This window comes from Babylonia areolata, chromosome 7, assembly GCF_041734735.1.
Source record: "Babylonia areolata isolate BAREFJ2019XMU chromosome 7, ASM4173473v1, whole genome shotgun sequence".
NCBI lineage: Eukaryota > Metazoa > Mollusca > Gastropoda > Neogastropoda > Buccinidae > Babylonia > Babylonia areolata.
This window is the reverse complement of record NC_134882.1, coordinates 12,396,958-12,406,883: the sequence shown is the minus strand read 5'-3', so window position 1 is coordinate 12,406,883 and position 9,926 is coordinate 12,396,958.

The following is a 9,926-nucleotide window of genomic DNA, read 5'->3' as shown; positions in this document are numbered from 1 at the left end:
AAGTTTCTTGGAGTTACCATAAAAACGCCTAATGATTTAATTTACGGGGAGACAAAAAGATATCCGATATATCTCAATTCCGCAGTAAGATGTATTCGCTATTGGTTGAAAATAACACAAATGGAAGATTCAAGGTTGCCGAAAAAAGCATTTAACATGTTATAAATATTATGATTTAGATTTGAGGGGCAAGGTAAACTGGGTATCAAAGATTATATGGACTGGGATTTGGTTATGTTTGGTTACAGCAGGGGGTAGGGGACATAAAGGGATTTATTAGTGCACTCCGAACAAGATTAATTGACTGTAGATAGCAAGAATGGTCTTATCATGTTCAAGATAGCGATAGATTTGAGTTTTACAGACAGTTCATTTCTATGCACTCTATTCCTACTTATCTATCAATGAAAATGGATAAGCATTTGAAACATATCACAACCAGGTTCCGATTTGGAATTTCTGACATATTTCTTCATCATTATCGTTATCGAAAATCCAGTGTCTCTGATCTTAGTTGTCCTTTATGCAGACGTGTTGAAGAAACCGAACTTCACTTTGTGTGTGTTGCCCTGCTTTGAATGACCTTAGACATGAGTGGATTCCACAAAAAATATCATAGACACCCTACTTTATTTCGACTTGCCATGCTTATGTCATCAACTAACGAAACTATTATACAGTTTGCTATTTACTTATATAAGGCTTTTAAGTTTCGCAGTGTATTATGTAGTTAATTATTATTAGTTGTGCATTATCCAATTTGTGGATTATCATTTGCAGTTTATCATTTACTTTTGTAATTTGTAAGGTTTTGATTTTGAATGTTGATTCACTGTACCCCCTTCATGAGGGGCCATGGCCTTTATTGAATAAACTATCCGTATCCGTATCTTTCTCTCTCTCTGTGTATCTCAATCAACCCATAATACTTGTGCGTCGTCATATTTTGATGGGTGCCCAGTGTGTTTCATATCCCCATTTACTAGTCAATGTTGTATCCCGCAGTATACCAGTATTACTTAGTACTGAGGTATAAGTTAATTCAGTGGCCTCATTCACACACACTGACACACACACACACACACACACACACACACACACACACACACACAACAGAGAAAATCAATATTCAAATTATCTAAAAATATACACAGACGGATCTGTTCTAGAAGATGGTAATTCAGGAGCGGCTTTTGTAATTCCTTCATTTAGAATAGAAACATTATACTATATTGGTAGACAATATTCCATTTTCACAGCTGAACTTATAGCCATACTTATGGCCTTAAATTATATTTCAGACATTCCGAAAGCTGTAAGTGAAATTTTATTATGTGTAGACTCAAAGTCAATATTACAAGCTATAGAATCTCCAAATTCAAAGAAGCGAATTGAGATGACAATGGAAATAAAACATATTATTCACCAACTGACAAAACAGGGCATTAAAATAACTTTCTGTTGGGTACCTTCGCACTGTGGAATATCTTCAAATGAGTGGGTAGACCAAGCAGCTAGAAGAGCAGCACGTAATTTCGAAGGCGCAATACAACTTGGCATCCAGTTAGATCTACATGAATGCATTAGCTGTATAGAAAATGTATGTAGAAATCGATTTAAGAAATTACTTATAAATTCAAATAATCAATATTACCAATGTTGTGTAAACACAAAGAATGCAGCTAATCCCAAACATTTTCTAAATTCGACACCAGCAGCACATTCAAGACAAATTACAAGTCTAATGTATAGACTTCGTTTAAATGCCTTTCGTACAAAATTTTCTAAAAATATAAAATGTATATGCGGTAAGCAAATAACTGTAAGCCATCTACTCATTCATTGTTCGAGCATAAGACAGTTACTTCCAAAAGATGTAGTTGATGACTTTTCTTCCAATATTTCATTAGCCACTGAAAAGATTTTGAATGATTATTCATTGCTTAGAATGTTTTCAGAAATTTTAAACTCCAGTCCAGTTGATATCCTCCTTTGATGTATTATATTTAATACTGTTATTTATATTTACATTGTTGTAGGTTAATACTTGTTGATATGCATATACATATTCTCCTTCCCATGACAACTCATTCAATACACACTGACCACAACCTCTTTAGACTTTTTCTTATAATATACTTTTCCTCTGATACATAACATGAACTTTTTTCTTCTTTTTTCCCCCTTTTTTTAACACTAATATTCATATGCATTCCCTTTCCTTTGTACACTACTTTACTCCTTTCCGTCTAAAAACACTTATAGTGAATAGACGTTAAAGTGAAGAAAACACACACACACGCGCACACACATACACACACGGTGATATTTCTCCCTATCTCTCAGCATACTGCAAAACATCCCCCTCCACCTTCCCTTAGAAAAAAGTCCAATCTTTAGATATCAGTAACGCTTTCGGTCAGTGACTTTCAATGATCAATCTACTTGCGTATTGCTGTTATGTCAGGTGGTATCAAGTGCCTTCTCGTCAAAACTAAAGTCATTTGAAAGTTTCGGCCGACGGGCGCTATAGCCGAGTGGTTAAAGCGTTGGACTGTCAATCTGAGGGTCCCGGGTTCGAATCACGGTGACGGCGCCTGGTGGGTAAAGGGTGGAGATTTTTACGATCTCCCAGGTCAACATATGTGCAGACCTGCTAGTACCTGAACCCCCTTCCTGTGTATATGCAAGGAGAAGATCAAATACGCACGTTAAAGATCCTGTAATCCATGTCAGCGTTCAGTGGGTTATGGAAACAAGAACATACCGAGCATGCATACCCCCGAAAACGGAGTATGGCTGCCTACATGGCGGGGTAAAAACGGTCATACACGTAAAAGCCCACTCGTGTGCATACGAGTGAACGCAGAAGAAGAAGAAAGTTTCGGCCGGTGCTGGGTTCTTTCTTAGGAATGGGTCAACAGAGGGCCTCATGTAAAATACATGAATAATTGTTCTGATTTGGACTCTTACTGAAATGAGATGAGACGAGGTAAGATGAATTAAGTAATTAAAAAAATGTAAAAAGAAAAAAAGAAGAGATATGACATGATACACAACTGAATGGAGACAGTTTGTATTCGACCTCCTTATAGCAGCAATATCATCATCTTCATACTGGTCATTCGTCATCAACAGAATAGAACTCAGTTGTTCGTAGAGTTCAATAATCTGTTAGCTTTAACGCCCTGATATCGCTGTGATACTTCTCTCCAGCCCCACCTCTGCTGCCTTTGGGCAGTTCGTGTTAAGTGCTTAGTGCAGGCAAGTTCGTTGGGATCGTCTTGGATGGGACGTGGGGGAGGTCTCCACTCTAGGTACTGCGCACTTCGCGATAAAGCAATACCACCTTCAATACGGGGCCACTGAATGTCACAGGAGCTACCCAGCAACCGTGCTGGGTCTTTTCTGATGGGTGGTTTCATGGCGACTCGGTATCGATATCCCCTGGTGGACTCCTTGTGCTGAGACTGCCATAAAACGTGCCTGTGTGTCGCTTTGTACGGGGGATTTTGGAATGAGCAGTGTGTGGGTACTGATGCCACTGAGACGGCACTGAAGGTATACAGCAGAGAGAGAAAGACAGAGACAGAGACAGAGAGACAGACAGAGAGAGGGAGAGACAGAAAGAGAGAGAATGACTGACTGACTGATTGACTGACTGACTGAAAATGAATTGATTTTTTTTTTTTACTGGTAAGGGTAATGAATAAGTTCACATTTTTGCACCCGAAAGGAAAAGAATGGAGGGGAAAAAAAGAGAAAAAAAAGACTGCAAGAAAAATAATTCACAAGCAAATAATTGAAAAAAGACAAGAAAAGAAGAAAAAGACATGGTTATATCAAATAATCACATTCAAACATTTTTTTTTTTATACACATATAGAACAGCGCACAGAGAGAAATAGAGGTCTGTATTTCATGACCTCATATATGTGTGTTGGGCGAGTCGGACCCTCCTAAAGATTAATCCAGCGTGTCCGTTTGGATTTCCAGCATGTTGGTTCAAAAAGAGCGTATGAGCAAGATAAAAAAAACAACCCAAAACAAAAACAAAACCCACATCAATTCCCCATGTGCAGTTGCTTTCAAAAGATCGAGAAGACCCACTGAGCAGAGCAGTCTTCACTCCGTTTCAGGATATGACCTGCTTAAAACACACACACACACACACACACACACACACACACATATATATATATAAAGAAAACGCAGTTATCACAGTCGCATTCCACCTTTAAGTTAATTACCCCCCCCCACACACACACAAACAAAACAAAACAACAACAACAAACAAACAAAAAAACAAAAAACAAACAAACAAAAAAAAACCCAACAAACAAACAAACAAAAAAACAAAAACAAAAAACAACTCACCATGTAGACACTCGCAAAAGCTCCAACTTTTTTTTTCTTACGCCCACCCTCATTGTCCCTGTTCTCTTCAGCCACGTTTGCTGACCTCATCCAACATATTAAATGTCTTTTCCGTTTGTTTGTAAAAACGGCCTTTTTGATCGTCTTTTAAGTATGTGAACAAACTGGTGAAAAGACTGAATGGCAAGGATCTGAAAGGACCAGTGAACGTTTTTGTTTATTTTGTTTGATTATATATATATATATATATATATATATATATATATATATATATATATATATATATATATATATATATCATTCTACTTATATTTGTTTAATCTTTACTTATATTAATTTTGTTTTATGTTAGTGTTTTATTCAAACTTCTGGTAAGCTCTCAATACCTGACAAGCGCGTTCTATTAATGTGTGTATTGATTTCACCATAAAACAAACAAACAACAACTGACTTTTGTTTTCTGACGAAGAGGTGGCCTATTGGCAACGTGTCCACACTGGAAACAAGAGAACCTGACCATACCGGGTCGAATGCCACACTCTCCAAAAAAGATCTCCCCCTCCACTGGACCTTGAGTGGTAAAAAACAACAACAACAACAAAAAACGATACACAAGCAGACAGATGAAAAGCGGTGCTATACTGTGGCGACGCGCCCTCCCCACAAATGATCCACTGTGACCAAAAAAAAAAAAAAAAAAAAAAAAAAAAAAAGTTATATAGTACAATATAATGCAATACAGGCAGCTGACTGTTTAGTCTGTAATTTGGCTTGCTTGGTTCTCACTTTCACACTGGAGTAGATAGCAACACTTTTCCATCCAACACGTTGATCTGTGTTTCTTGGTTGATTGATTAGTTACATGATCAATTATTCATATATCATTTATTTATCTATTTATTTAGTTTTATAAACGACATTTGCACTGAAACACAAGTTTACATGGATATTTTTTCTTCAGTTCTGGAGGGTGAGCACCAGCAACAACAATAACAACAGAAACAAACAGATAAAAAAATTAAAAAAAAGAAAAAAAGAAAAAGAAAAAAAGAGGACAGAGGCAAAATTGGAAAGGGAAATGAATACTGTACAAAAAGAGGGGGAAATGAGGAGGAGAAGAAGCTGATCGCTAACCCTAACTCACCACACATGATTGACGTACATCCATTTTCCATTCAAGTATGTATAAACTTGGATGGGGAGAGAAAAACCCTCAAAGCCAGTATTTAAACAAACAAACAAACAAAATACTAGTGTCGTTCACCCCATCTGCATGAAACTAACAAGGTTTGGTTTTGATCAACACTGGTTTGGGAATCATGTTTATCGTTTAGGTTAAAATGTCCCATAACTCTGTGCGGCCATCGTGGCAGTGCATTCGTCATATCCGCTGTCTCGGGCTTGCCACAGAAAGGCTTGGTCCAATCCTCTCCTTCCGCCGTTCTAACCGGCATCCCAAAACCATGCCACACCTGGATGAGGTGAGGAAACATCGGAGTGTAGTGTCTTTATCAAGGATATACTATATGAAGTGTCTTTACTAAACTCTGGCTGAGTTCTTTAGACGAAATCCACTCTAGCTGATTGATTTTGGGTATGTGTCCATGCACTTAAGGCCTCACTGAGCGCGTTGGGTTATTGCTTGCTGGTCTCGCATCTGCCTAGCAGATGCGGTGTAGTGAATATGTATTTGCCTGAACGCAGTGACGGTCATTGAGAAGTTGGAGCTGAAACTGATACATCGTCATTGTCAAGGGTTTCCCTTCCCACTCTATTCCAGTCTCCGACCCCATACGCATGTTCCCTCCCAACAAACAGACCAATGTAGCACGTCACGCGAAAAATGACGCCACGTGTATTTTTCGGGTACGCCATTTCTATCTTTGAAATCATGTTTTTGAAATGTTTTCATGACGTCATTTTGCTTTTATCTTTGCCCCTTTGAAGTTGAGTTTTCATGCCTTTGAAAATTAACTAAACAACTATTTTGAAGGCACAACCACAGTAGAGTGTCCCAAGTTCAGTCATTTTCACCTGATTAAAATCCTGAAGGAGGTACAAAACAGGATTCACCGTTAAAAAACATCATCATCATCATCAACAACAACATAACAACAATAACAACAACAACAACAACAAACACACACACAATCCCACACAAAACAACCCCCCCACACCCCCCAAAAAAAACAACAACACAACAACAACAACAAAAAACAACCCCCAAAACATCAACAGCAGCAACAACAACAAAGAAAGACAAAAATCCGGTGGGCTTGACAAACAACACAGTTGTTTTCTTTTGTCTTCAGTTAAGACGTTTTGTTAATTTTTTTCATCCTTTTTAACAACGTCCCAGGATGTTCTTCGCATCCGTGAAAAGTGTATGGGAATACCTCGGACGAAGGCGAAACCTACGTAATAATAATCGTGTCTTGGGGTGTGGGGGTGCGGGGGTGGGAGGAACGGTAGTGCATCACGAAACAATGCCACTAGCGTCAAGCTCCTCCCACACTGCCATGTGTCACCCGTCGTCATCCTCACTACGTCACGGGAAGGGTAAACTCACACCAGCATGTGTGGATAAAACCTGGCCGTCTTGTGTGGCGTGGGCACTCTGGTTTCTCTAAAAACAAACAAAATAACAACAACTATAAAAAAAACCCCAAAAAACCCCACCAAAACCCAGCACACACACACACACACACACACACACAGAGAAATAGACAAAAATACATGTCCGACTTTCCGTGAAAGAAGTATACACCATGTTAGAAAAAAAATAGCATGGGGTCGATTTCACAAACGATGGAAGGCAACGTTTTCAAAACAGAAAGGGACATTATTCCCCGAACATATTATTAAAGAAAAAATACCGAATTGATCAGCTTGTTATACAAGATTAATAACCTGTACATTCTTCCGTATAAAACTTGACGCGCTGAAGACGAAATATAGTAAAAATGTTATATGCGTTTGTGGTAAGCAGTTCGACTTGCATCATAGTTTGTTTCACTGTCTGCAGTTCCGTATCTTCTTGCCCAAGTATTTCATAGAGATTAACTATTCTGCAGATGATTTTGGGGAAGTTATTTCTAACGAGGTTCTTTTAGAAGAACTTTCAAAGGCATTAGTTAATAGCCCTATTTCTACATTCCTTTAATGTACTTTATAATTGTATTAATGGTTTTAGCTATTATCATCATTATTGAATTGTTACTGTTAAAGCTAATTTCATGTTAGTTATGCATTTCTTCGTAGTTGTCTACCTTTTCTGTATTATCCTGACTACTAATTCCCCTCTCCCCATCCCCCCCTCTCCCCACCCCAGCCCACTTTTTTTTATCGTCTAATATCACTAATAGTGAAAAGATGCCAAACTAAAGAACGAAAGCACACAAAACAATGGAAAAAAAAAGAAAAAAAAAGAAGAAAAAAAAAAAGAAAGAAAATCTTTCGCCTGTGATGTGGGTATCAGACCCTCTAAGTTCGGCCTGGTGCCTGGCCAGCGCTTCGGAGAACGGTGGCAGCGACTGTGGCCTGAAGACACCCTGGTATGGTTGGGCTTGGGGGCGGGCCACTGAATGGACAGCATGGACTTTTCTCCGACACTGTCAATCTTTCAATCCCGGCTGAGCTGTTGGTCGACGGGCGCAATAGCCGAATGGTTAAAGCGTTGGACTTTCAATCTGAGGGTCCCGGGTTCGAATCACGGTGACGGCGCCTGGTGGGTAAAGGGTGGAGATTTTTACGATCTCCCAAGTCAACATATGTGCAGACCTGCTAGTGCCTGAACCCCCTTCGTGTGTATATGCAAGCAGAAGATCAAAATACGCACGTTAAAGATCCTGTAATCCATGTCAGCATTCGGTGGGTTATGGAAACAAGAACATACCGAGCATGCACACCCCCGAAAATGGAGTATGGCTGCCTACATGGCGGGGTAAAAACAGTCATACACGTAAAAGCCCATTCGTGTGCATACGAGTGAACGCAGAAGAAGAAGAAGAAGAAGAGCTGCTGGTCTGGGGGCAGCACCGACACCCTTCCTCGCCAGCGCCCACGGCTTACACTTCTCATCTCAGAGTGTCTGACTGCCATTGCACTGGGAATGGACGGGTCTGGGTCGCCATTCTCCTGTAGTGTGCGCCAGAGACACAGCTTACGCCAAAGGACGGCTGCAGGGGTGCGAGTGCCGGCGGGCTTCCAACTGCTGTTGCTCCTCTTGCTGATGGTAGTCTGGCGTTACAGGACGTGACATGCAGGTCGTCCCCGGAGCAGAAGCTGGCTGGTGGTCCTGGAGACGACCCAGTGCAGTTGGACTTCCCTTTTGACAACAGCAAGACAAAGGCAGCGAATATTATCAACCATCGCACAATGCTATCGACCAACGCAGTGAATTAGCTACAGACTACAGCAGAAACCCCTCCTCCGTTCCCCCTTTCCCACCGCTCTGAAAACTACAGCCTTGAGCAATTTGACCTGAAGTTCATCAGCAAATCGGTCGTTTTCTCAAGTCTGCAGTTATAGTGTAGGCATCCATGGACCACAGAAAGAGACTAGTTTGGCTCATGACAACGAAAGCTAACTGGTCGTTACGTGGTTATGTTAATGTTTAGTCATCCTAGCATGGAGCCACGTTCGCTGGTTCAGCAGAGACTTGACCAACAGCTATAAAACGCAGGGTCACTATCTTTATTTTATTTTATAGCAGACGTCTATACCATTCACACCTGGGTGGAGTCAAGAAACTTCGTCGGAGTAATGTGTCTTTCCCAAGGACATAACACCATGCTGAAACGTGGCCACGAACCCTGATCACTGGTGATCACTGGATCAGGGGTCCAACAGTTTCTACCGCAGTGCTTTATGATAATAACAAAAAAGAAGGAAAAAAAAGAGAGGTAAGGCCTTCAAGACTCACTTGTGATAAATTAAGTCCCCTAGCATTAATTACAGAGTAATTTCCCTTTTTTACTATCTGCACCAAAACGTTTGCAAAAAAAAAAAAAAAATTCCATGCTTAGCAAAAGAAGGTCCTGTTTGAACAAAAAATGATAATAATGACTCCTCTTGTTGGGTCAGAATAAGAGGTCAAAGTGCCAAGTTTAGAGAATACAAAAAATATAAATATAACAGTAAATGCAGTTTGCATATAATTGGGCTTCTTTTTTTATATTTTTTTGTGCCCATCCCAGAGGTGCAATATTGTTTTAAACAAGATGACTGGAAAGAACTGAATTTTTCCTATTTTTATGCCAAATTTGGTGTCAACTGACCAAGTATTTGCAGAGAAAATGTCAATGTTAAAGTTTACCACGGACACACAGACACACGGACACACACACACACACACACACAGACAACCGAACACCGGGTTAAAACATAGACTCACTTTGTTTACACAAGTGATTCAAAAAAGAGTAAAAACAACAATAACAATAATCACATCATCATTATCATCATATCATCATTATTATCATTATTGCTATTATCATTTTATCTTCATTATTGCTATTATCATTATTATCAGTCATCATCATCACCAT